The sequence below is a fragment of the Chenopodium album genome, chromosome 13 (assembly GCF_948465745.1).
Source record: "Chenopodium album chromosome 13, dcCheAlbu1.1, whole genome shotgun sequence".
NCBI lineage: Eukaryota > Viridiplantae > Streptophyta > Magnoliopsida > Caryophyllales > Amaranthaceae > Chenopodium > Chenopodium album.
Window position 1 is genome coordinate 31,263,222 of NC_137846.1, and position 26,760 is coordinate 31,289,981.

At 37.5% G+C, this 26,760-nt stretch overlaps 1 pseudogene; it reads left to right on the plus strand.

Annotated features, from left to right (window-relative positions):
* Positions 1-9,081: 9,081 nt before the first annotated feature.
* Positions 9,082-9,179, plus strand: LOC145577282 (small nucleolar RNA R71; annotated as a pseudogene).
* Positions 9,180-26,760: the final 17,581 nt, after the last annotated feature.

A 26,760-nucleotide genomic window follows, 5' to 3' on the forward strand; every position in this document is an offset into this window, starting at 1 on the left:
TGGAAATTGTGAATGTGGGTATTTCGATTAGGCCTTGAGAATTATGCTAGATTGCATTGTGAGTCTACATTGATACGGACCATTGATTTATAGCTCACAATTGTCGATTGAGTTCGGTTAGTGATGTTCCTAGTTTGAGTCTTTCGTAGTTGGCGCTAGTTTGATGAGTGTCATTTATGGCACTCATTTGTTCTCTTTTAGGGTGATTTTAGATTGCTTTTATAGTTTTTTTTATCTTTCCTTTTTCCTTAGTTTTGCTCTTTATTTCTTTAGTTTGCACTTTCCTTAGTTGATTTTCCATTTTAATGCATTTCTTGGTTTTGCTTGTCTTTTTCCCTTTTATTTGCTTGTTTTCTTTCATTTTCAGGTTAAGATCGTTGTCCAAGGATTCTCGAGACTTCGTCCCAAGCTTTGCATTGATTAGGTTGCCTATGGTTCTCCATTTGAAGCCCAAGTATGGAGATGTGCAAGTTCTAAGTGACCTTGGGCCATGCATTCAAGCCGTGGGGGCACCAATTCTGGTGTTGAACTCACCGTCGAGGTGTTTTAGGATCTGCCATGCTCCGTGTTCATCAAACTCACCAAGTGGAGCGCACGAGGAGCATCAAGATGAAGGGGAAGGAGGTTGCCCTGTTCCCAGGCGCGGGCGCGTGCGACTGTGGTGCGAGCGTGCGACCTAGTGGTGCGGTCGCGCCTGTTGCTCCCCCTTTTCCGTACCCATTTTTGCGCGGCCGCGCATCCTTTTGAAGAAGGTCGTGCCTGTACGAGTCTATTTTGGACGATCTAACTAATTTCTCTTTTTTAGTTCTACTATATATAGATTTTTCTTCTATTTTTAGAGAGAGAATGGTTTTTTTAGGGGAGGAAAAGAAAAGAGAGAATTAAAATTAGAGTTTTCGAGAGAAGTTTAGAGAGAGAAACACTTGTTCTTAGATTTTTAGAGAGAGAAATTCATGGTTGATGATTGATAATTCTAAGCACAATTTCCTTTGATTTCACCAAAGTTTGTAAGGATTTCTTTTATTTTAATGCAATCTTTAGCTTTTGATTTCAATTGTTTGTTGATTGTTCAAATTTGTTGATTAGTTGATTGAATTTTTTTGATTGAAATGATGATGATGAATTTGTTGATTAGCTTAGTTTGGATTTTGATTTATTCCATGGATTGTGAGTAGTTTACTTGCTAGGGATATGGTGAAGCATGTTTGAGTGATGGATCATAGCTAATTGAGAGTTTTTGATTGATTTAGCATTGTGATTAAATTGGTTGATTGATTTTGTGCATGTGTGTGATTAGTTAAAGAGTAGCTAACTTCAATTGTCATACTAGATTGCATTGTGTGCCTACATTGATACGGACAATTGATTTGTAGCTCACATTTATTGATTGAGCTTGGTTTGTGACATTCCTAGTAGAGTCTTTCGTAGATGGCGCTAGTTAGGCCTTTAGGAGATAGCTTGTCGAGCTCTTTTCATTGCATTGTCTATCTTCCCTCTCAATATTTGAATTAATTGATCTCCAACCCGATTGGTAAGTGTCCATTGCAAGAATATGTGGATCCTAAATCCCTAGTGTCTGATATATTGATTTACTTTGTGTTTGCCTTGTTTGTTTAGTTGAACTTAGATAGCCTACATTCCCTTTTACGCTTCGAAATAGCTTGACCTAGGAAATAGCTAACTTCCCCCCATTCCTACTGGTTCGACCCGAACTTGCCCTATTACTAGGTGTAGGTTTGGTTACAAATTTAGTTTTGATTGGAGGAATTTTAGTTTCAAAGACCTAGAATCCCTCTCTCTTCAAAAATGATTTGATGGGTGTCATAAATGGCACCCATTTGATGAGCACTTAGGTTGTTTTTACCTTCTTTTCATAGCTTTCTTAATAAATTCTTAGTTTCATGCTTTTGCTCTTTGTTTTACCTTTTCTCAATTATTTTGTGGTTTTGTGCATTTTGATGGTTTTTCTTGTTTTTTTCCTTTACTTGTTCTCTTTTCGTGGTTGTAGGTATTGTACGAGATTCGGGTGTTGATATGGATGGATTACTAAGGTGGAAGATGCTTTTGGAGCAAGCTCATGGCAATAGGAAAGCTCAAGATGCAAGGAAGTGGGTTCTCCAAGTTCTAGCTCTTGTGCTCTCAAGCCGTGCTCTCATGAAGATGGGGTGTCGAACCCACAGTCAAATCCATCATCATCATTCGATGCGCTCAATCGAAGCCATTAGCGAACACTCGAAGCCTCGAAAAGATCCGAAGAAACCTAGAGAAGCGCGAGCTTGCAACCCATAGGCGCGGACATGCAGCCCAGCTGCCCGGGCGCGCCTCCCTGGGTCCCTGTTTGGATCGGCTTCGTTTCGGGCCTCCTATTTATACCTTGTAACCCGATTTTTAGGAGGGCAATGAGAAGTAGAATTAGAATTAGAAGTTATATTCTTAGCTTAGTTGAGAGCTTCTTTCTCTAGTTTTAGGGTTAGTTTAGGAGTAGATTTAGAGAGAGAAAGTGAGGAATTTCAATGATGATTGAGAGATTAAAGATTCAATGGTGACAATTGTGTTGAAAATCTTCTCTATTATCAATGAGCATTTCTAACTCTATCTCATTTTATTGCTTTGTTTAATATTCATGTTTGTTTAGATTGATTTTGATGTTTGATGCTTGATTAGTGTAGTTGTTCTTGATATTTTGTTCATTCTTGATTTCCTTAGTTAGAAGTTGATTAGATGATGATGTTAGAGTAGTTGTTTGGCTATGGATTGGGTAAAACTTGTATGATTGATTGATTGTGCTTAATTTAGAAGTTGTGTTGATTAATTGTTGAGATTAAAGTGATTAATGGAAATTGTTCATGTGTGTAATTCGATTAGGCCTTGAGAATTATGCTAGATTGCATTGTAAGTCTACATTGCTACGGACCATTGATTTGTAGCTCGCAGTTGTCGATTGAGTTCGGTTAATGACGTTCCTAGTTTGAGTCTCTCGTAGTTGGCTCTAGTTAGACCTCTAAGAGATAGCTTGTTGAGCTCTTTTGATTGCTCTTACCATTAGTCTCCGCAACCTTCGATTTGCATGTTGTTCCCGAGTTGCTACAATTGTCATGATTACTTGTTGATCCCCATTCCCTAGTGTTTTATTTGTTTGGTTGTTTGTTAGTTAGTTGTTAGTGTTCTCTCTTATCTTTGGCTTTGACCTAGATTAGGCGCATAATTGAGAGTGGTTAAACATTACCGTTCCTTTGGGTTCGACCCTTGACTTGCCTCTATACTCGTATTTAGGTTTGTTTAGTGTATATAAATTTAGTTTGACCGAGGGAGGATTAGATAACGACCTACATTTTCCCTTCCTCAAAATGGCGTCGTTGCCGGGGAAAGGTGTCTATATTTAAGTGTTTTTGATTGCTTGAGTCTAGGTCTTTGTATATACTTTTCTTTTATTTAATTTTTGCTTGTGTTGAAAGAAAAAAAATGGAAAGTACCTCGTTTTCTCAATTTGAGAATGAGCCATTTTTGGTGCATTTTAATAGATTAGAGAACTTCATTAATTACAATGGTTGTGATCTTTGGGAGGCTTGCGAGATTTGTTATCATGATTTGAATGAGCAAACTAGAGACATTATTGAAAGAATGTTTAATGGTAGATTTCTAGTATTATTAATCAATGATGCTTGGGACTTTTATGTATGGTTTGCTAGACATACTTATGATCATGGGCATGGTTATTCAAATGTTTCCATTGATAATTGCGATGTTCCATGTTCCATGTATGATGAATCTTGCATGCCTACTTGTGCCCCCATCCCCCATTTTGATGATGTCACTCATATCTGTAATGTTGATCCCCGCATGCTTGTTTATGATTCCTTTCCCCATGATGCTCCTCAATGCTCTTGACCTTTCTAATCTTTAGAATCTAGCATTGGGTCTCCTAATGAGATGAGATATTTGGAGATTATGAGAAGCCAAATGGAAATGTTGAAAAAGTTTAAAGAGGGTAATGAGGACGTTCTTAGGAGGAATAAGGAGATGAGAAAAGAATTGTCATCAATGTTGAATGTAAATGAAGTTTCTGCCACATTGGTAGATATGGAAGATGATGATGATTGTTTTGATAGCTCCAAAATGTGTGAGGTGGATGTTAGAGAGCCTATGAGTGAGGAAAAGGGTGTAGTGATGGATGTTCAAAGAGAGAGTTTGCATTTTAAACCTCCTTCCTAATTTTAATTTCGTTCCATTGAGCCTTTAGATAGAGTTGAAGAGAAACTAAAATTTTTGGCTTCTCTTAATGTTGAGAAAATGGTAATTCAAGTTATGAAGGATGGGACATTGCAATTTTTGAAGCGTGGAGATGTTGTGGGGAAAGAGAGAGATGATGAGGAGGATGAAGTAGTTTCCATGGGAGATTGGATGTTTGAGGGTGATGAGGACCAAGAGGTTTTGAGTGTTGAAAAACCAATTAGTGAGTCAATTCCCCCACCCACCTCCCTTGATTGTGATTTCATTCCTCCATTCTTTAATTTTGAAAACCAATCTTCTTCCACCCTACCTCTTTTGCATGATAACCATGGTTGCTTTGAGGGTGAGGCCTTGAACTTAAATTATTTTCATGTAGATGAGGTTCAATATGAGAGGGTGATAGCACCGATGAGCATTCCTCACGAGCCAACTAAACACCTCTTCGTCATCGCTCTTTTCTATAAATTGCACTTGTTTCAGTTGAGCGGTGTCGAGGTAAAGGGTGTTGAGACCCCCTACCGGAGTGCAAGAAAGATGATATCTCCCATAGCCAAGGCTAGTAGCCAACCTAGTGATCATGCTACCCAAAGGATGTCACCCGACCTACTGCCCCTCATGTCCATACAATTCCTCAAAAATATATGCCCGAAGTTCAACCTCCCATGCAACTCTTCCCTAGTTGCCATCCATAGAACTCACAACTCAGCTTGCGACATCTTGCCCAAAACTTGCTTAGAGAACACCGAGTACCCCAACAACCGATGAAGCACTCGTAGACATGGCTCGAAAATTTCCCTTGCAAGGGAATAGTGGGCAGAGAACTCATTCTTCCCCGAGATTGCCTGCCACTAACCATTTTTGGAATACCCATCCAAATAATCATGCTTGGAGAAGAGAATATTCGCCCCCGGGTTGAAGTCAAAGGCCGCATTGAACTCGGCCAAGGACATGACATGCTCAACATTAAAAAGCTAGAAGGTGATTTGGAAGTCCTTGGTACCAACCGGAGTAGTAGTCAAAGAGGCCAAAAACGCCCTAGTTGGCTCAAGGTAGGTTCGGTAGCGCTTGTTAAAGAAGTTACCCAAACTAAGGTTATAGAATAGAACCCATAAGTCCTCATCAATCCCCAATTTGACCATGCTTGATTGATGGTAATGCCGTGAGGGATTTATGGTTCTTTTCTTGAAATTATTCCAAAGCGACTTATGGTTTAGATTGGCGAATCGGGTTTTTGGTAGTGGAAGAAGCTCTTCATTTTGTGTTTGGGAAAAGGGATTTTCTGATGGAGACGGTTCTTCAATGATTATATTTGTATTTCACTTTTTGGAAGTGAGGGCTTTCATGATTTTAGACATTTTTGCTTCGCCAAATTCACAACCAAAACATAATCACAACTCCACAAATCACCACAACCACAACACTACCACAAGACCTGATTCACCCAACCAAATATACCAATCACCACTTACTACCAATACTACCAAAAATCAACCTTCCACAAATTGCAACCAAATTTCATAAAAGAACTACACAATCAACAACAACGCAGTGTAAGGCACAATTAATCAACAACAACACACATAATCAACACAATTACACAATCAATCAACATGTTCAACAAAAATGATACCACTACTATTCACAATCATCAAATTAATCAAATTCTATCTATAAAAGGATATAATAATGTAAAATAGAGGTAAAGAAGATGATTATACCATACTAGAAGCAAGAATAATCAAGAATTAGGCGCCAAAATCCACCACACCGAAAAACCCCAATTTGCTCTTCAATGGAGGAGAGAGATTAGAGAAGAAGAAATGGAGGAGGGTGGTATGATTTTGGATGAAAATGATGAATTTTGAGTAGGAAATTGTTGAATTTGTGAGTTGTTATGATGATTTTGAGGGATGATTTTTTATTGTTAGAGAGTTAGGGTTTCTTTCTAGAGTGAGAAAGTGGTGCGGACGAGTATGGGTTAGGGATGAAATGAGGAAAAGAAAGGAGAAAGAAAGAAGAAGTAGTGCGGGCTGGGCTACTGCGCGCCCGCGCCCCTGCTGCTCCTCTTCTTGCCTGCTTCTTGTTCTTGGTGCGTTCATATATGGGCTTAATGATCTTCATCATCCCAGGATTATTGAAACCACTTAACACATTAGTTTCTAAACCCCTTTTCAGTAGGTTCAACATCCCAAATTAATGAGAGCACCATAATGAACCCACCAAGCACAAATTTGCTTCACATTTTAGCACAACTTTTCCTACGTACCTCCTAAATTACCTTACCCATTCAACTCGAAATTCAATAATATTGAGCATACTCTCACCAAATACCATGAAACACCTTCCCATTGTGCTCAAGCTCGTTCGAGCTAGTCCAATTTTCAAGAATTCAACCTATTTATTTAAATACAAAACACGTGAAAGAAAGAAAAGAAATTAAAAGAAAACTAAGGAAAATAGAATCAAAAGAAAAAGTTAGAAAATCGGGTTGCCTCCCGAGAAGTGCTTACTTAAGGTCCTTAGCTCTACCCTTCCTCCAAATCATGGAGGGTCAAAGAACACCACCTTGTTCAAAGCGGTAGAGGGGACAAACTTTTTCTCATTTCTTGGCAACTTCACATCGTTGCTTGATGTATTCTCAATTGATGAAACTTCCGAAACAAGCTTATTTTGCTTCAACTTTGCTTTCTTCTTCATAAAAGCTCTCTTTTTCTTCTTTGTCTTCTTACTCCTTCCAGTGGACGACTTCTCAACATCAGCAATCCTAGAGTTAACCTCGTCCTCTAAAGGGTGGAGCTCAAACCATGGAGGAATATCAATTACCTCCTCATCCACAAGCTTAATAGGCTCCTTGTTTTCTTCACTGACCTTCTTGCATTCAACACTCAAAGGCACATTATCACAAACCTCAAGAACTTCGTTAGTAGAAGAAATAATCAGCATACATTATCATTGGAATAAGGGGAATTGATGCACATAATTCCATTCATAAGGGACAAAGATTCATGCATCGGTTTAACCAACTCTCAAAGAAATAAGACCACCCTTCACATATATCAAAGCTCCCGAAGTAGCTAAAAAAGGTCTCCTTAAAATGATTGTTATGTTATCATCTTCCACTATCTCAAGCACAATAAAATCAACCGGAATCGTGAACTCTCCTATCTCGAGGGGAACATCCTCAACTCTTCCCTTTGGAAACTTAACAGATCGATCGACCAATTGTAAAGTCATGTTAGTTGGAAGAAGCTCACCTAGCTTAAGCTTCCTAAAGACTGAATAAGGTATGATACTCACACTAGCACCAAGATCACATAGAGCATTTTAAAACAATTTTCCATTGATTTTGCAAGGGATAGAGAAATTACCTTGATCTTTCATTTTCTTAGGTAAATCATTGTGAATCAAAGCGCTACAACATTCCCCCAACCTCTACCGAATCAATCTCATTGCACTCTCTCTTGTCACTCAAGATTTCCTTAACGAACTTAGAATATCTTGGCATTTGAGTCATGGCTTAGGTGAAAGGAATTGAAAGATTAACTTCCCTAAGCATGTCAAGAAATCTCCTAAATTGTTCATCAATTTTGTTTCTCAAAAAGTTTTAGGGATATGGAAGTTTGGGCTTGGTTACCTCCTCTTGCACTTTTTCATCACTCTTCTCTTCTTCTTGGCCTCTTTACTCACCTTCTTTAACACATTGATCTCTTTTTACTCACTTGAATCACTCATCTTCTCACCTTCCTTACTCTTCCTAGAAACTCTCTCTTCAAGAACTTTCCCACTCCTTATGGTGATAGAATACACGGGTTTCTTAGGTTCAACTCCTTGTGAGAGTAAAGAAGAAGGGCTAGCATTGACACTCTCTTTCAAGGGATTAGCCAATTGAGTGATTTGTGTTTCAAGCATCTTGTTGTATGTCATCATCTCATTGAACTTTTTGTCACTTGCCGACATGTAGGTGTTCAAAATTTTAGTTTGGTTCTTGATGATTTCTTCATAGGTAGTTCTCACCATTACCTTGAGTTCTTGGAAAAAATCTGGTGGGGGTCCCCTTTGGTTGTTGTTTTGAAAATTCCCCCGGTTTTGGTTGCTCCAATCACCCCAGTTTTGATTTTGGCCATTGTTTTGGTATTGGTTACCACAGCCTTGACCTTGGCTTTGGTTTCCATACCCTTGACTTTGGTTTTGATTATTATAGCCTTGATTATTATAGTTCCCTTGAAAATTTTGATTTCCTTGGTTTCTACAACCACCATTGTTATAATTATCAAAATTCCCTTGTTGGTGAGCATTTCTATTCCCAAAGTTTCTTGGTCCATCATTTCTTTGTCCATTGTTGTTATTTGAAACAAAATTCACTTACTCACAATCATTATTATCAACATCATCTCAAATGCATGTGGACAATTAGAAGAATCATGGTCATACGACCCACATACATCACAAAACACACATCCATTTGGCATATTATTCGAAGTTGAAGGAGGAGTAGAGTTAGAAGACGTAACTCTCCCCTTATTGTGGGAGGGAAGAATTGGTGCTTGTGAAGAAGCACTTTCAAGCTTTGCCTTAATTGAGGTCATCTCCTTTCCCAAGTTTGATATTTGTGAGGACAAATTGTTGATGGCATTGAGATGGTCGATTGAATAAACCGTTGAACCTCTTTTACTTGTAGACTCTCTCTCACCTTCTTGCCAATCCCTGTGATATCTCACCACATCTTCAATTAAGTCCACCACTTCATCCTCCGTTTTGTTCATGATAGGGCCTCCGGCACCAGCATCCAAGAAAGACTTGCCTTGGGGGCTTAAACCTCCATAGAAGATTTGGATGATTTGATAAGCAAGAATCCCATGGTGTGGGCACTCTCTTTGGTACTCTGTATACCTTTCCCATGCCTCATAAAGACTTTCATTCGGCTTTTGCTTGAAACTTTGAATGAGAGCTCTTGCTTCGGCTGTCTTCTTTTGTAGATAGAACCGAGATAGAAACTCCTTAGTCACTGCATCCCATGTTCTAAAAAAGTTTGGCTTCACCTCCTTGTCTAACCACTCTAAGGCACGTCCAATAAAAGAGAAAGGGAAAAGTTTAAGTCGAATAAACTCTTCAGAAACCCCGTTCACCTTGATTGTGTTACAATACTTCTCAAATTAATTAAGATGGATAAGGGGACTCTCATGCTTTGCATCACTATATTGACGCATCTCTATCAAAGTGATCATCGCCGGACTTATCTCAAAGTCGTTTGCCGGTGTCGTAGGAGGAGCAATTCCGCTTTTAAACCTATGAGCTCCTGGAGTTCCCAACTCCTTCAATGCTACTCTCCGATTAGCACCCATGTTTTCTCATTCTTCTTCTTCTTCTTCATAGATTTCTCTCTTGGGGGACTTGAACTTGAGGAACGATTATCAACCCTTATCCTTGTTATGGTCCTCTCAATTTCCGGATCAAATGGCATTAAATTTTGATCTCATGCCCTACGCATACAAAACTCAAAGCAAAATATCAATAGCACGGCTACAAATGTAGCCTAAAAGAAAGAACATCTTTTTGTATTTTCCAAAAAAAATGGAATAGGCTCAATCAACAATAGCAATCACCATGCCTTCCCTGGAAACGACGCCATTTTTAACGCGGGATAAACCTAGGTCGTTGGTAACTAGATTTCCCGATCAAAACAAAATTTGTAAACCAAACCCAACCCTAGGTATAGGGGAAAGTTCGGGTCGAACCCAAGGGAAGGCGGTTTTTGCTAAGGTCTATGCTAAGCTATTCCGAAATCTTAAAACGATGGGTTGGTATATGCTATCGAAATCAATTCAATCAAACACATGGAATTCAATTATCAAAACACTAGGGAATTTAGGATCCACATGCACTAATGATAAACTTGCTAATTCGACATGAATTTGATCAATCAAGCAATGCGAGGGAAAACGATACTTTCAATCAAAATCAATCAAGAAGCTATTTCCTAGGGTCAGGCTAGATGTCTCTACAAATGACTTCAAAGGAAAATCGCAAATCAAGATCAATCGATAATAATAGCATCCAAATCAATTGTTCGTGTCATTAAAAACTATTATGCAATCTAGCATGATCATCAAGGTTTGCTACTCCACTTCAAATCAAACACATGCACAAATTTCATCAACCAATTTAATCACATCAACAAATCAATCAAAAACCCCAAATTAGTTTTAAATTATCACTAATACATGCTTTACCACTTCTCTAGCAAAGGAACTACTCACTACTCATGGTAAAATTGAAAAGCATAACAAAAAGAATCATCAATTTCATCATCAACATTGTAATCCAAATATCAACAACAAAAATCAAGCAAAACAATAGAAATTCAACAATATATCAAAATCGAACATAAAATTGCATTGAAAAGGAAAGGATTCTTACAAAACTTTGATCAATATCAAAGAGGAATGAAGATTTCAATATCACAATCATCAAACATCAAGTTTCTCTCTCTAAAATCTAAGAACAAATTCTTCAAAATCAAGAGGTTCTCTCTCTAAATATGAAGGAAATCTATTTATGGTAAAACTAACTATGGATAAGTTAGTTAGACGTCCAAATAAGACCTCAAAAGGCGTGGCCTCTCATCCCTAAGCGCGGCCACAACAAAATAGGTACGAAAATAGGGGGAAAAGAGACGCGGCACCTGTGCGGCCACTCCTCCCTCGAGCGCGGCCGCAACTGGGAGCAGGGGAATTTGTCTTTTTGCACTTGATGATGCCCCCGTGCGTTCCACATGATGCATGTTGACAAGGCAGTCACTTGAGGCCCTTATAGTGGGTTCAACACCGTCTTTAATGTCCACGCGGCATGAGAGCTCGGCCTTGAAGACTTGACTCTTGCACTCCAACACCTTTGAGCTTCAAGAAGAAAAATCGGGATGCATCCTAAGCCTTGTATACCCCGAGAGAATGCCAATGCGCTTCTTGAACATCACCAACTTCCTAAAATCAAAGAAAAGCAAACAAGTAAAGGAGAAAATGCAAAATAAACTAAGAAATGCAATAAAGTAAGAAAGCAACTAAGGAAAATGCAAAATAGAGAAAATACAAGTAAAGCTAAAGAAGAAGAGGTAAAAGAGATGTAAAAGCAATGAAAAATCATCCTAAAAGAAGCTAAATGAGTGCCATAAATGACGCTTATCAATAACTAAGACGTCGGGATAACCTTCTCATGCTTTTCATTCTTATTATTTTACCGGTTCCTTCGAGGAATCATGAGAAGCTAGCTTAAGGGTTGATTTGAAACTAGTGGAGAGAACTCGGTAAGAATGGTTGGGACGAGGGTGGATATAGTCTCTTAGAGTTCTTTATGCTTAGCATGTTTTATGTTTCAATCAACCATTAACATCATGGAATGTGCATACATGTGTCTACTTAGAAAGTTTAACATTCATTGGTTCTTGTTCCTATCTCTTCGTCCATTAAAGTTCATTTTCTATCTTTTTCTTTTTCATTATTTTTATTTGACTTGCCTTGCTTTGCTATCAATTCCCTTAATATTCATTATTGTTCCGAAAGCTCTTAATTGAAAGTAAGGGTTTTTAGTTGGCTTGAATCTAGGGATGTCATTAGCATTGAATTTCGGTGGAAGAAATTCCTTATTGACGTAGGGAAAATGTAGGTTGTTATCTAATCTTCCTTAGAGCGAAACAAATTTATAAACACTTAACAAACCTAAATACGAGTATAGAGGTAAGTCAACGGTCGAACCCAAAGGAACGGTAATGTTCAAGCACTCTCAATTATGCGTCTAAGCTAGGTCGAAGTCAAAGGTAAGAGGTAACACTAACAACTAACAAACTAACAATCAAACTAATAAACACTAGGAATGGGGATCAACAAGTAATCATGATAATTGCAACAACTTGGGAAGATCATGCCAATCAAAGGTTGTGAAGACTAATGATAAGAGCTATCAATTGGAATCAAAGAGCTTTATCCTAATTGTTAAGCTAGGGTTCACTATGAATAACAAACTAAGAGAATCACAATCCAAACCAATCAATAATTGCAATTCCTAAATTAATTGATCGTGTCATTAGCAATTACAATGCAATCTAGCATAATTCTCAAGGCCTAATCGAATTACACAGATGCAAACCTTCATTAATCACTTTAATATCAACAATCAATCAACACAATTACTAAATTAATCACAATTAATCAATCATACAAGTTTCACCCAATTCCTAGCCAAACAACTACTCAAGAATCATCATCTATCAACAAACGACTGAGAAATCAAGAATCAACAAAATATCAAGAACAATACCACTATCAAGAATCAAACATCAAAATTAAACCAAACAAACACGAAATTAAACAAAGCAGTAAGATGAGATAGAGTGAGAAATGCTCATTGATTGATTAAGAAGATCTTCAATACAATTGTCACCATTGAATCTTCAATCTCTCAAACCACCATTGAAATCCCTCACTTTCTCTTTCTAAACTACTCCTAAACTATCCCTAAAACTAGAGAGAGAAGCTCTCAACCTAAGCTAAGATATGAGATAGAAAGTCTAAGCTAATCTCCAAATCGTCTTCTCAAATAGAAAGGTCAAGGCTATTTTATAATAAAATGAGCGAAGGGAAGCAGAGCCGGCCGTGCACACGCACTACCTCCCTGCGCGCACGCACAACAAGGCACAGAGCAGGCCGTGCGCACACACCAGCCACCTCGTGCGCACGCACAACGAGGTGTGCGTGCACGCACAGAAAGGTCTGCGCGCACGCATCCCTGCTGTGATGCACGAGGCTTAGCACCCCTTGCTTACTCGATCAATATTCGCGCTCTCGAGCAGCCCTATCATCGGTGCACTCGAGGTGATGCCCGCGAGGAGGGCAGCCTTTTATTCTTCAAGCACTTGTACATTCCAAACCAAAACATTGCTTTCATGATGCTTGTGCTTGTGGAGCTAGCTTTGTTTGCTTGAGTTGCATGCTTGGATTCCCGAACTTAGATCCATTGACTTCCTTGAATGCGCTCGAGCTTCCTCCTCAATAATTAAATCCCTGGAAACTCGGCACACCTACAAAACAAGTCAAAGAAACGGAGAAGCGAGAGAAATATCCGAGAAAAGAATAAAATAATAAATAAAACCATCAAAAGCACATATTTCTCTAAACTTATACACAAACACGCAAAACAAGCATTATTATGTAAAAACATGACATAAAAGACAAAACGATCATAAAACTACGGAGAAAACCTATCTTAAGAGTGCCATAAATGGCACGCATCAAATTCCCCCAAGCTAAACTTTTGCTCGTCCTCGAGCAAAATAAAAACAAGGGAAAGAAAATGACGAGCTTATTCAAACAAACAAAGAAAAGAGGAGACAAGAATATACACTAACTCACTTTAGTAGGAATCACGGTCAATTTTAGCAACAATCAACAAGCCATTTAAACCCCTAAATCGCCCTAGAGGACGAGTGATGCTCTCGTAAGGTTTTCCTAAGAGATTGACCCATAACTCTCGCAAACCAAACAAACAAGGCAAAGAACGAAAGAGAATCAAAAAGAAAAGAAAAGATCACAAATGTTCATGAATGGACTTTTGCAAATGTACAAGCATAAATGAATACAAATCTTTCTAAACAAGTAAGGTAGTGCACGTTCTAAGATATCAAAGGCTGATTGAAACATAGGATATGCTAAGTATAGAGAACTATCAAGACTCTATTCACCTACATCTCAAAACACTTTTAGCACATTCTCCCAATTGGCTTCAAATCTACTTTTAGCAAGCATCTCTATAGTTCCTCGAAGGAACCGGAAAAAGAAATAGATTTGAGGTTTATCAACATCTTGACTTTGCATCCCCTCTCCTTAGGCTTTAACTGATAATGCCCTTCCCCGATATGTGACTCAAACTCTAGGTCAAAAGGGCTTTCCCAAAGGTTGTAACGTAAGGTCAAAAGGGTGGGGGTAGGCTTAAAATTTAGAATTTGCTGGTATTCCTAATTAGTGAAGCAAAAGGGTGACCAAACCTTCTCCTCATAACCAAGTAATCACAGAACAAAAAAAAAACTAACTAACACTTCCAAGCTTATTCAAAGCTATAACCACAATCATATATACAAAAAGCGTAAGAACGCTTCCCCCCAAGCTTGAACAAAGCATTGTCCTCAATGCTTAAAATAGGAAGAAACATTTACATCAAAATATTTTTGAACTCTTTCATTTTTTACTTTTTTTTTTTTTTAATTTTGCCAAAGATTTTTGAATTTACTTTGCTTTTTCTCATTTTTTCAATTTTTCATTTTTCTCTTTATTCATTGTCCTCGCCTCTTTTAACTATGGACGGCTTTTTCAACTTTGCGTTTGAATGTCTTTGCCTTTTTTAACTTTGGACGGCTTTTTCATTCATTCACTTGCCATTATTCACAAAAAATACAAAACACAAGCTTGCTTACAAATAAGAACCAATATCCAAACTCATATACCACAATCTCCAAGAACATGATCATTTGCTTCACAAAAACCAAAAATGGAATAAAAAGAAACAAAAGGCACAAAGTTCTAAAGATGTGGCTTGAAAAGAAGGGAAAAGGCTCAAATGGTTAGCAAGTAGGCAAATGTAAACCCAAGAACTAAAAATAAAGAAGATTATCCTAGAAAAAAAAAATTACCACCCTAAAAAGATGCTTTGTCCTCCCTAGATGATTCGGTCTCGTGCTTGAGAATTATGAGTCAAGATTCAAGATTAGGTCCGCAATAGTCAAGGATCCATGCCGCTCATGCAAGTAATTGTAGAAGGCTTGAAAAACAATGAAACCTCACATGGTTGTAGCAAAAACTCACAATTAGTTTCAAATTCACCAAAAGGGAGCAATTGCAAATTTTCAAAAACAAATAGAATCCAGCTTCAAGGTCCCAATAGTTCTAAATGACTACCTTAGCATACTCTATCCTAGAATCAACCAAAGATACTCTCAAATCGTGCACACCGTTACCATTTAAGAAGAAAAGCATTGAACTATATAAGCCCAGACGTATTATGTCCAAAGCAAGAACAAAACAAACCACAATGCAAATTTTCCTTGATAGAAACAAAATCCTTTTTGGAGTTTTTCAAAATAAAGAACAAGGAAATGTATATACAATTGTGCATGGCTTATATGAATCAACATCCCGCCAAAAATGATAGAATACCCTCCCCTAAGCTTGAATGAGACAACATGCTCAAACATAAATCAAATAATCCACGGGAGGGGAAAACAAAGAGATCAATCCAATAAACCAACACATGTCTAACAAGGCATCAACCATTATTAGTGAAAAAGCAAGGAAAGATATTACCAAATTTAGGTGGGTGTAACTACCCGCAAATGACCCAATTGAACCTTTCAAAACCACTTTCCTTTAGAATTGAATCTTGCTTTCCATATGCTAGCAAATGTGGAGTCATACTCCCTTGAATCTTGATTCAAACAAATGCATCAAAGCATATCAAGTCATGTACCTAGCAAAAGGCACACAAACATTTCCATGAGAGAAAATCTATTCTAGAAAGAAAAGAAAGTGAAAGCAATAAAGCACGGGTTACTTCCCAAGAAAGGCTTTCTTAAAGTCCAAGCTTGACCACTCTAGAAAATAATAATTCAACGCACGCAAAAGCTTGTCAAATGCACTACTACACATTTCGTAAGATAGAAGGTAGGCAAATGAAGGGAAGAGGATGTGCAACAAGCTTAGTGCACACCCATGAGGAGAGAGATGCCAAGAAAAAGAAGAAAAATCAAATTCAAATTCAACAAAATAAGAAAAAGAAGAAGAGGAGGAAGAAAAATAAGGCAAACTCTCCTTAAAATGTTTTTGGGTGGCAACATCACCCTTTTCCTCACTAGGGGACAAATAAGGCGTATATAAATCATCATACACAAGGGGGTCCCCAATAGGCTTATTGACAAAATAAGGGAGGGAAATAGGAGTGTAAGGAATATGGTCAAATCACCTTGAAAAAGGGACATGAGAAAAGAGGAATAGGGGCTATGGTCTCACAAATGAACTCTTCATCGCCACCATGCCTCACATCACCAATAAGAGTATAGAAATCAATCATAGGATCCTCAAAAGAAGAACACTCATGATCTCCATCTCCCTCAAACATCGAATTTCCAAGAGGAGCTACATAATCCCCTCCATCACAACTATGAACAACAACTCCCTCAACATCTTTAAAGCCCAAAGTCTCAAAACCATGCATGAATTGATGTAAATTCATTTCAAACTCATCTCTCTCCCATGAAGCATTCTTAATGAACTCACTCAAAAGGCTATGAGTTTTCATTTAGAACTCAAAGAACACATTGGTCATAACCTCAAATGAATCCAAATATTCATGGATAGAAGAATAACAATCATGCACTTGAGACTCATCAAGATGGGAAATAGGGTTGAGGTTATCAAAATCAATACTTTCTTCATTCTCAACTCCTTCACCATAACTCAAATGCTCACCAAAAGGATCCTCACACTCTCTTGGTTGCTCAAAATCATCATCACCATCCTCAACACACACATTAGATTGGTGTTTTTCACATACAAGCATCAAGGATGACAATTGGCTTTCTAACTCATCACATCTCCTTCTTTCCTCCTCAATACACTCCTCATTCTTTTTCATTATCTCTAATTGACCTCTCATAGATGTAAGAATCATCTCCTTAGCAGACCCAAGATCATTATCAAGCTCAATGTGCCTAATTTCTGACTCAAATATATCAACAAGAGATTCAAAAGGTGTAGAAGGTTGAGGTTCAACAAAAGAAGAAGATTTACAACCAAGATTGGAAGAATCAACATGAAAATCATAAGCATAAACATCACATTGGGGAGTAGGGGCACAATCAAGCATATGAGATTCATTATCAAGGGAACAAAGCACATCACAAGAAGGCATGGTAAATAATGAAGAATATTGAAACACACCATTAGCATCAACTTGAGTATGTACCTCATTATCATGAGCAAAAGAGGGAATAGAGTTGAAATCGTTTGTTCTTGGTTCACTAATGGCATCATGTGAGAAATCATGGGAATTCATGCTAATATTGGAAGAATCGACATATTGCACACCAACATTAGAATCATGATTACCCCTATTATAGACATCCCTAGCAAACCAAACATAAAAGTTCCAAGCATCATCAATTGACAATGCTCTAAATTCACCATTATGCATGCATTCAACTTCATTCCTAGTTTGCTCATTCAAACCAAAATAACAAATCTCACAAGGATTACAACGATTATAGTTTAAAAACCCTATAAGTCTATAGAAATATTCACAAAAAGGCTCATTATCATGTTGAGGAAATGAGAGACATACCATTTTTTTTTTTACAAAACAAACAAAAATTTAATAAAAGAAAAGTATATACAAAGACCTAGATTCAAGCAATCAAAAACACTCAAACATAGACACCATTCCCCGGAAACGGCGTCATTTTTGACGTAGGGAAAATGTAGGTCGTTTTCTACCCTCCCCTAGATCCAAACAAAATTTATAAACACTTGACCAACCTAATACGAGTATATGGTAAGTCAAGGGTCGAACCCACAGGAATGAGTAGGTGTAAGCTATAGCATAGGTCAAGCTATTTTGAAGATTGTAGAAAGATATGGTTGGTAACTAAGGTATCAAGAAAGCTAGATAAATCGAGAAATTCAATATACTAAACACTAGGGATATAGGTTCCACATGCAAGCTTAATGATTATGCTAATTGATTGATCACTCAATCAATTCAAACATTAAAAAGGACAAACAATAGTTGCAACCAAAGGAATCCAAAAGCTATCTCCTATAAGCCAAGCTAGTGTTCACTATGAATGGCTAACTAGGAAAATCACAATCAAATTCAATCAATTAAAGCAATTCTCAAAACAAGGCTTCATGTCATTGAAATTTGCAATGCAATCTAGATTAATCTTATAGGTTAATCACTCCTAGTCTAATTAATCACATCCACAACTATGTCAACCAATTTAATTACAACAATTCAATTAATCAAGGATCATCAACTAGCAAAAATCATCAACCAAGCATGCTTCCCCTTCTCCCTAGCAACTCATCTACTCACTAATCATGGTGGAATTGAAAAACAAAGCAAATTCAATCTCAAACATATCCATTTCAAGCTTAATCAAGAAGAAATTCAACCATTCAACAATTTCTCAAGCAAAGATTAAAATTCAAATCAAACATTCAAGAATTAAAGGAAATTGCAATAAAGGTAAATTCAAAGGAAAGAAATCTATCAATCTTTCATTGATTTGAAGAAGAAATCCAAGATCAAGTTGAAATCAAAGATCAAATTGAAGTACCATCAAGTAATCCTAAGCTTCTCTCTCTACTTTCTCTCTCTTCTCTTTCCGGAAAATACGTGTCTAGTATAAAATAAGTCATCCCCCAGAAAAGGAAAAGTCAAAAGTTATAAATAGAAAATCGAGCGAAGAGGGTCGGAGCCCCTGGTGCGTGCGCACCACCCAAGCCGCGCGCGCGCACAGCAGGGCCTGCGCGCACGCACAGTGAGGCCTGCGCGCGCGCACCCCTGCTGTGGTGCTCGTGGCTTGCCTCCTTAGCTTGCTCGATCAATCGCCGCGCTCCCGAGAATCCCTATCATCGGTGCACTCAAGGCGATGCCCGCAAGAAGGGCAACTCTTTTATTCTCTAAGCACTTGAACACTTTGAACCAAAGCATTGCTTCCAAGGAGCTTGTGCTTGCCGAGCTAGCTTGAATTGCATGTTTGGATTCCCGAACTTAGCTCCATCAACTTCCTTGAATGTGCTCCAGCTTCCTCCCTGATAATTAAACCTCGGGAAACTCAACACACCTAAAAAACAAGTCAAAGAAACGAAGAAGCGAGAAAAATAATCGAGAAATGAATAAAATAGTAAGAAAGCCATCAAAAGCACACATTTCTCTAAACTTACACACAAACACGCAAAATAAGCATTATTATGTAAAAACACGACATAAAAGACTAAAAACGAGCATAAAACTACAAAGAAAACCTAGCTTAAGAGTGCCTTAAATGACACTCATCAAATTCCCCCAAGCTAGACTTTTGCTCGTCCTCGAGCAAAACAAAATCAAACTTAAAGGAAAATGATGACATTATTTAGGCAAGCAAGAAACGAGAAAGACTAGAGAATAAAATAACGTACACTAACCCATTTTCGTAGGAATCACGGTCAATTTTAGCAACAATTGAAAAGCCATTTAAACCTCTAGATCGCTCTAGAGGACGAGTAATGCTCTCGTAAGGGTTTCCTAAGAGATTAACCCATAATTCTCAAGTAAAAGGAGGCAAAGCATAAGAATATAAAAGAGAAAATTAAGACTTAAAAGGAAAAGAGGTGCTTCTACAATGGATTCTTGCAAATGGTCAAACACGAGAGGATACCAAACTTCCTAAAGCAACAATGGTAAGCACGTTCCGAGATATCGAGGATTGATTGAAACATAGGACATGCTAAGTATAGAGAACTACCAAAGCGCAATTCACTTTCATCTTAAAACAATTTTAGCACATTTTTCCAATTGGCTTCAAATTTTCTTTTAGCAAGCATCTCTATAGTTCCTCGAAGGAACCGGAAAAACAAATAGATTTAAAGTTTCTCGACATCTTGACTTTGCTCCCCTCTCCTTAGACTTTAACTCATAATGCCCTCCCCCGAAATGTGACTCAACCCCTAGGTCAAAAGGGCTTTCCCAAAGGTTGTAACGTAAGGGCAAAAGGTTGAGGGTACGCTTAAAATTTAGAATTTGGTGGTACACCTAAGTTGTGAAGCAAAGATTGGCCGAATCTCAACACCAAAACCAAGTAGTCACCAAAAAAAAAAAAAAACTAACACCCCCAAGCTTATTCAAAGCTATAACCACAATCATATATACAAAAGCATAAGACGCTTCCCCCCCAAGCTAAAAAAATAGCATTGTCCTTAATGCAAAAGATAGGGAGAAACATTTACATCAAAATGTTTTTGAGCTTTTTCATTTTTCACTTTTTTTTTCAATTTTTGCCAAAGCTTGTTGAATTTTCTTTGCTTTTTCTCATGCTTTCAATTTTACATTTTTCACTTTATTCATTGTCCTCGCCTCTATTAACTATGGACGGCTTTTGCAACTTTGCATTTGAATGTCCTTGCCTTTTTTAACTTTGGACGGATTTTTCATTTACTCACTTGCCATTATTCACAAGATATACAAAACACAAGCTTGCTTACAAATAAGAACCAATATCCAAAATCATATACCACAATCTCCAAGAACATGATCATTTGCTTCACAGAAACCAAAAATGGAACAAAAAGAAACAAAAGGCTCAAAGTTCTAGAAGTGTGGCTTGAGAAAAAGGGAAAAGGCTCAAATGGTTATCAAGTAGGCAAATGTAAACCCAAGAACTAAAAATAACGAAAGTTATCCTAGAAAATAAAAATTACCACCCCGAAAAGATGCCTTTGTCCTCCCTAGACGGTTCAGTCTTGTGTTAAAGAATTACGAGTCAAGATTCAAGATTAGGTCCGCAATAGTGAAGGATCCATGCCGCTCATGCAAGTGATTGTAGAAGACTAGAAAACTATGAAACCTCACAAGCCTCACAAGGATTACAACGGTTATAGTTCAAAAACCCTACAAGTATATGGAAATATTCACAAAAAGGCTATTTATCATGTTGAGGAAATGAGAGACATGCCATTTTTTTTTTACAAAACAAATGAAAATCAAATAAAAGAAAAGTATATACAAAGACCTAGACTCAAGCAATCAACAACACTCAAACATAGACACTGTTCCCCGGCAACGGCACCATTTTGACGTAGGGAAAATGTAGGTCGTTATCTAATCTTCCCAAGAGCCAAACAAATTTATAAACACTTAACAAACCTAAATACGAGTATAGAGGTAAGTCAACGGTCGAACCCAAAGGAACGGTAACGTTCAAGCACACTCAATTATGAGCCTAAGAAAGGTCAAAGTCAAAGGTAAGAGGTAACACTAACAACTAACAAACTAACAATAAAAAAATAAACACTAGGAATGGGGATCAACAAGTAATCATGACAATTGCAACAACTTGGGAAGATCATGCCAATCAAAGGTTGTGAAGACTAATGATAAGAGCTATCAATTGGAATCAAAGAGCTTTATCCTAATTGTTAAGCTAGGGTTCACTATGAATAACAAACTAAGAGAATCACAATCCAAACCAATCAATAATTGCAATTCCTAAATCAATTGGTCGTGTCATTAGCAATTACAATGCAATCTAGCATAATTCTCAAGGCCTAATCGAATTACACACATGCAAACCTTCATTAATCACTTTAATCTCAACAATCAATCAACACAATTACCAAATTAATCATAATCAATCAATCATACAAGTTTTACCCAATTCCTAGCCAAACAACTACTCAAGAAATATCATCTATCAACAAATAACTAAGAAATCAAGAATCAACAAAATATAAAGAACGATTCCACTATCAAGAATCAAACATCAAAATTAACCCAAACAAACATGAAATTAAACAAAGCAATAAGATGAAATAGAGTGAGAAATACTCATTGATTGATTAAGAAGATCTTCAATACAATTGTCACCCTTGAATCTTCAATCTCTCAAACCACCATTGAAATCCCTCACTTTGTCTCTCTAAACTACTCCTAAATTGTCCCTAAAACTAGAGAGAGAAGTTCTCAACCTAAGCTAAGATATGAGATAGAAAGTCTAAGCTAATCTCCAAATCGTCCTCTTAAATAGAAAGGTCAAGGCCATTTTATAATAAAACGAGCGAAGGGAAGCAGAGCAGGCCGTGCACACGCACCACCTTCCTTTGTGCACGCACAGCAAGGCACGGAGCAGGCCGTGTGCACGCACCAGCCACCCCGTGCGCATGCACAGCAGGGTGTGCGAGCACGCACAGAAGGGTCTACGCGCACGCACTCCTGCTGTGATGCACGAGGCTTAGCTCTTCTTACTTGCTCGATCGATCTCCGCGCTCCCGAGCATCCCTATCATTGGTGCACTCGAGGCGATGCCTGCGAGGAGGGCAGACATTTATTCTTCAAGCACTTGTACACTTCGAACCAAAACATTGCTTCCATGATGCTTGTGCTTGCGGAGCTAGCTTGGTTTGCTTGAGTAGCATGCTTGGATTCCCGAACTTAGATCCATTAACTTCCTTGAATGCGCTTGAGCTTCCTCCTCAATAATTAAATCCCGGGAAACTCGGCACACCTACAAAACAAGTCAAGGAAACGGAGAAGCGAGAGAAATATCCGAGAAATGAATAAAATAATAAGAAAACCATCAAAAGCACACATTTCTCTAAACTTATACACAAACACGAAAAACAAGCATTATTATGTAAAAACACAACATAAAAGACTAAAAACAATCATAAAACTACGGAGAAAACCTACCTTAAGAGTGCCATAAATGACACACATCACTTGTCCACTGAGACCCCTTGTGAGCTAATCCCCTGAAACTTGTAGTCATTAGAAATTTTGCTCAAGCTTTCTTCCATTCTCTCAAGCTGTTGTTGTTTCGCAGGTCATTGACTTGAAGAGCGAGTGTTTTGAACATCTCGGTCAAGTTAGCCATGTTTTGCCTTAGCTCGTTAACTTCTTCTTGAGACGCCATTTTCTTAGCCTTTATTCTTTGCCAAATCCATTTATCAAAAATTAGGACTTGGATGAAAGTGTTGTATTTGATTAGTCGCCCTTTTTTCCTTGACCAAGTGTTGTGGAAAGGGAAGTTATGGATACTTATTGTTAATTATTTGACTCAAACTCAATTCAACATGCAATAGGTGGGAAGAGATCATAGAAGAATGTGGGGAGTGATATGCATGGAGAAAGCATGTAGAGAGTGGAAAGATGATGTAGATGGAGAGATATGGAAAAATTAGGGATAGAGTAGACCCTCAACTCAAATGACGAAAAGAATGACTCATGCATGGGCCTAAGACATGGTCATGGTTACACATATACAAAGTCATAACCTTTTATCTGTGACTCCTAATTCAACGAAACCAATTCCAAATGAAAGATAAAACTCGAGGTACAGATCCATTAGTTGTTAGACTCGTAATTCTTTCTACAACTCCAGTTATGACCAAAACAAGTTGACGCTTGTGTGCAGTATACGGGAATAAAAATCCGGGTTGACTCAAAGGAACTATGACTCGATTTTAGGCATATACATTGGTTCAAATTAATTAAGCAAAGTCCTTTAGTCATTGATTAGTTTATTTAAGCATACTTATAATCATAGGTCAAACCAAACAGTTAGTTTAATCACATATAAATATGCACAAGCAAGAGATGCACAAGTAGCCAAATAAGCACAATATGATGCAATGAGTTTGCAACCTAACCATGGCTCTAGTTCTCTATAGATCAAGGAATAGGTTAGTCAAAAGAATCATCTAATTCTAATTCTCTCTCTCTAAACGTTAGCAGATTATTCTATCTCCTTCTTTCTAAGCCTTCCCTTTTCAAAATACAATATTCTTCCATCACGAGACTTAGATATACCTAGCCAAGCTCAAATTTGCCTTTGCCCTAGACGTGAAAGTTTGATAATTTCTGAGAGTTTGGTCCCAAATCCCAATTTTAATTATTTGAATTAATTATTTGATTTAATATTTTCCTTGAAGTTACTAATGTGTGTATTGTTTTGATAGAAAGAGATACGAGGCATCAAAGTAAGTTGTTTTATTGTTATACTTTTATAGAAAGTATGCTTATATTATTTTGATTCCTAGTATCATGTTAGGATGTTTTTATTGCTTTCTAGTATCATACTTAGGTTGTTTCTTTTTTCTTCCATCATGTTAGGGCTAAAGCTTTGATCTTCATTATTTAGTGACATGCTAGGATTTGTTATTAATCATGTTAGTATCATGCTTAGGAGCTTGCTAATATTATTATTGTTTGATGAGATTATTGTTATTATGATGATGATGATTGTTTTTATTATTATATTACTTAATCTATTATTGTTGTTTCATGATCAAGCCCTCTCTTGCAGGTTTAAAGGGAATTTGTACTTGAAATCATGCTTAATAAGATAGTGAATAATTTTATTTAGGCTAATATGATTTTAATTCAAGTGATCGCCGATAATAGATTTGTTTATGCATTAATATTCAACCAACATAGATTAAACAGGTTTTAGGGTTAACCTATTAATTGTATTTTAGTCAGAAAGCGCAAATGAATATGAGAAGAATAAAGTAGAGACCTATTTTAGGACAGGTTCAATCTCTTTTAGGTTGGATTACTACCTTCATCCCCGAATATCGAGTCATGGTTCCAGAACACTATGGAGTTAGCGATCTCATGGATCGTGAAGGGGTGTAACCTTCACCCTGTGAACGGTTTACAAGTTCCTAAAACTTGTTGGCGACTCTTTTGCTCTAGCTACCTTCCCTTTGGAAGCTACCATACTCAAGCGTATGATAACAGTGGGGTCAAGTGTGGGATGCTTGAAATATTCCCTACATTACGTAACATTTTTCAATCATCTTTTGACATATGGTAGTACTTTTTTCGACATTATGTATCACTTTTTGCAAACTAATGTAACACCTTATTAATTAATAGGTAACATAACAACGTTACCATGAATGAGAAATTAACATATATGGTAGACAATAATTTGAATAGAAATAATTTCATAATTCTTACAAACAAATCCATAAACACCAATTTTTTTGTTTGGTCAAACAATATAATAATCGAAACAAAAAAAAAAGTTAGCTTCGGTCTTTAACTTTGAAAAAGTTAGGAAATAAGAAAAGCTCCAAATTTCAAAAAACAGCCAGTATGATAGTAGCTTGCTAGCAGATTGGCAGCAGCTACAAATCATTCAGCAATACCATCAGATAGTAGCATGTAGGAGCAAACAACAGTAACAAAGAGCAGTGGCAGAAAACAGTAGTAGTGATGAGTAGTGGCAATAAACAAAAGTAGCAGCAGTCAGCTACAAACAGTAGTGGCAACAAACAGCAGTAGCATCAAAGCATCATTAACTGTAAGTGACAGAAAACATCGGTAGCAGAGTAGTAGTATAAAAAAAATAGGTTTATCTCAATCTTGTATATGCAATCACACTTCTTGTGGCATCATTACTTGTTATCCCAATACTTCATCTTTCTCCATTTGATCCTATATATGTGTGAAAGCATCATACTCAAACAACAAGAACAAAAATGAAATAACGCAATAATAAGAATTAGTGCTTTCTAAAAGAGAATATATTAACCATTGCCTTATTTTTCTCTTGTTCATTAGAGTAAAATGATCAAAATTTATTTTCTATTAAGAGTGCTGGATGTGTGATCAGAAATGGTAGGGGAGAGGAATCGATTCAGAGGAAAAACTAAGAAGATAGGAGCTAGGAACCCGGCTCATTATTAAATTCAGCTGATTATATGAGGGATGGAAGTTTGTTGTATACAAGGGAGACTATGCTATAATTTTCCATCTAGATCTTGCTTCCTATAGAAAAGAACACATAAGACTGAAGAATGTATGGGTACAATAGGTGGTGATCCGGGATTCATACTGATCTAGTGTACAGTCGTACAAGGTTGGACACTAGTGTACTATGCAAACATCTCATTAATGAGTGATCCGTGCCATTTATGGCACCTTTAGGCTATGTTTTATTTATATTTCTATGCTTGTTTTTAGCCTTTTATTTCGTGTTTTTACGTAATAAAGATTGATTTGCGTGCTTTTGTATTATTTTAGAGAAATGCACACTTTTAATGTTTTTCTTACTATTTTATTCATTTCACGGCTATTTCTCTTGCTTCTCCATTTCTTTGTCTTGTTTTGTAGGTACGTCGCGGTCTATATGCATGGGAATTGAAAATAGCACCCACTAGGATCAATATGCACTTTTCGGAATTGAATTTGAGTTTGAAACAAAGGAAAACGAAGGATTGCAAAGTATCAAATAGGACCTTTGTGCATTGTTTTAGTCATATCTCAAGTTCTACAGATCGGATTAGGGTGATTCAAGTTGGGTTGGAAACTAGACTTGAAGTGATTTCCAATGATAGGTCGCACGCCTTCATACGATTCTTAGATCGGAAGTTACAGCCTTCTGAAGTTGGCCCAGGAAAACTGCCGCAGGCGCGGGGTTGCTGCTGCTCCAAAACTGCCGTATTTGGGCAGTAAGCACCCGCGGTTGTCCCGAGGGCGCGGGCTTGGGCCGCGGGCGCGGCTATCGGGGTGTCCGTTCCCCTCCGCGGGCGCGGCCGATTTCTCCGCGAGCGCGGGTTTCTGGGTCTTTTACGATTTTAAGCTTCTTTTCTCCTTTTGTTTATATAGTTTTTGGTTTCCTTTATTCTTCATTCATGTAATTCTTTAGTTTTAGAATAGTTTTCTCTCTCTTAGGTTGAGAGCTTCTCTCTCTAGATTAGGCTAGTTTAGGAGTAGTTTTAGAGAGAG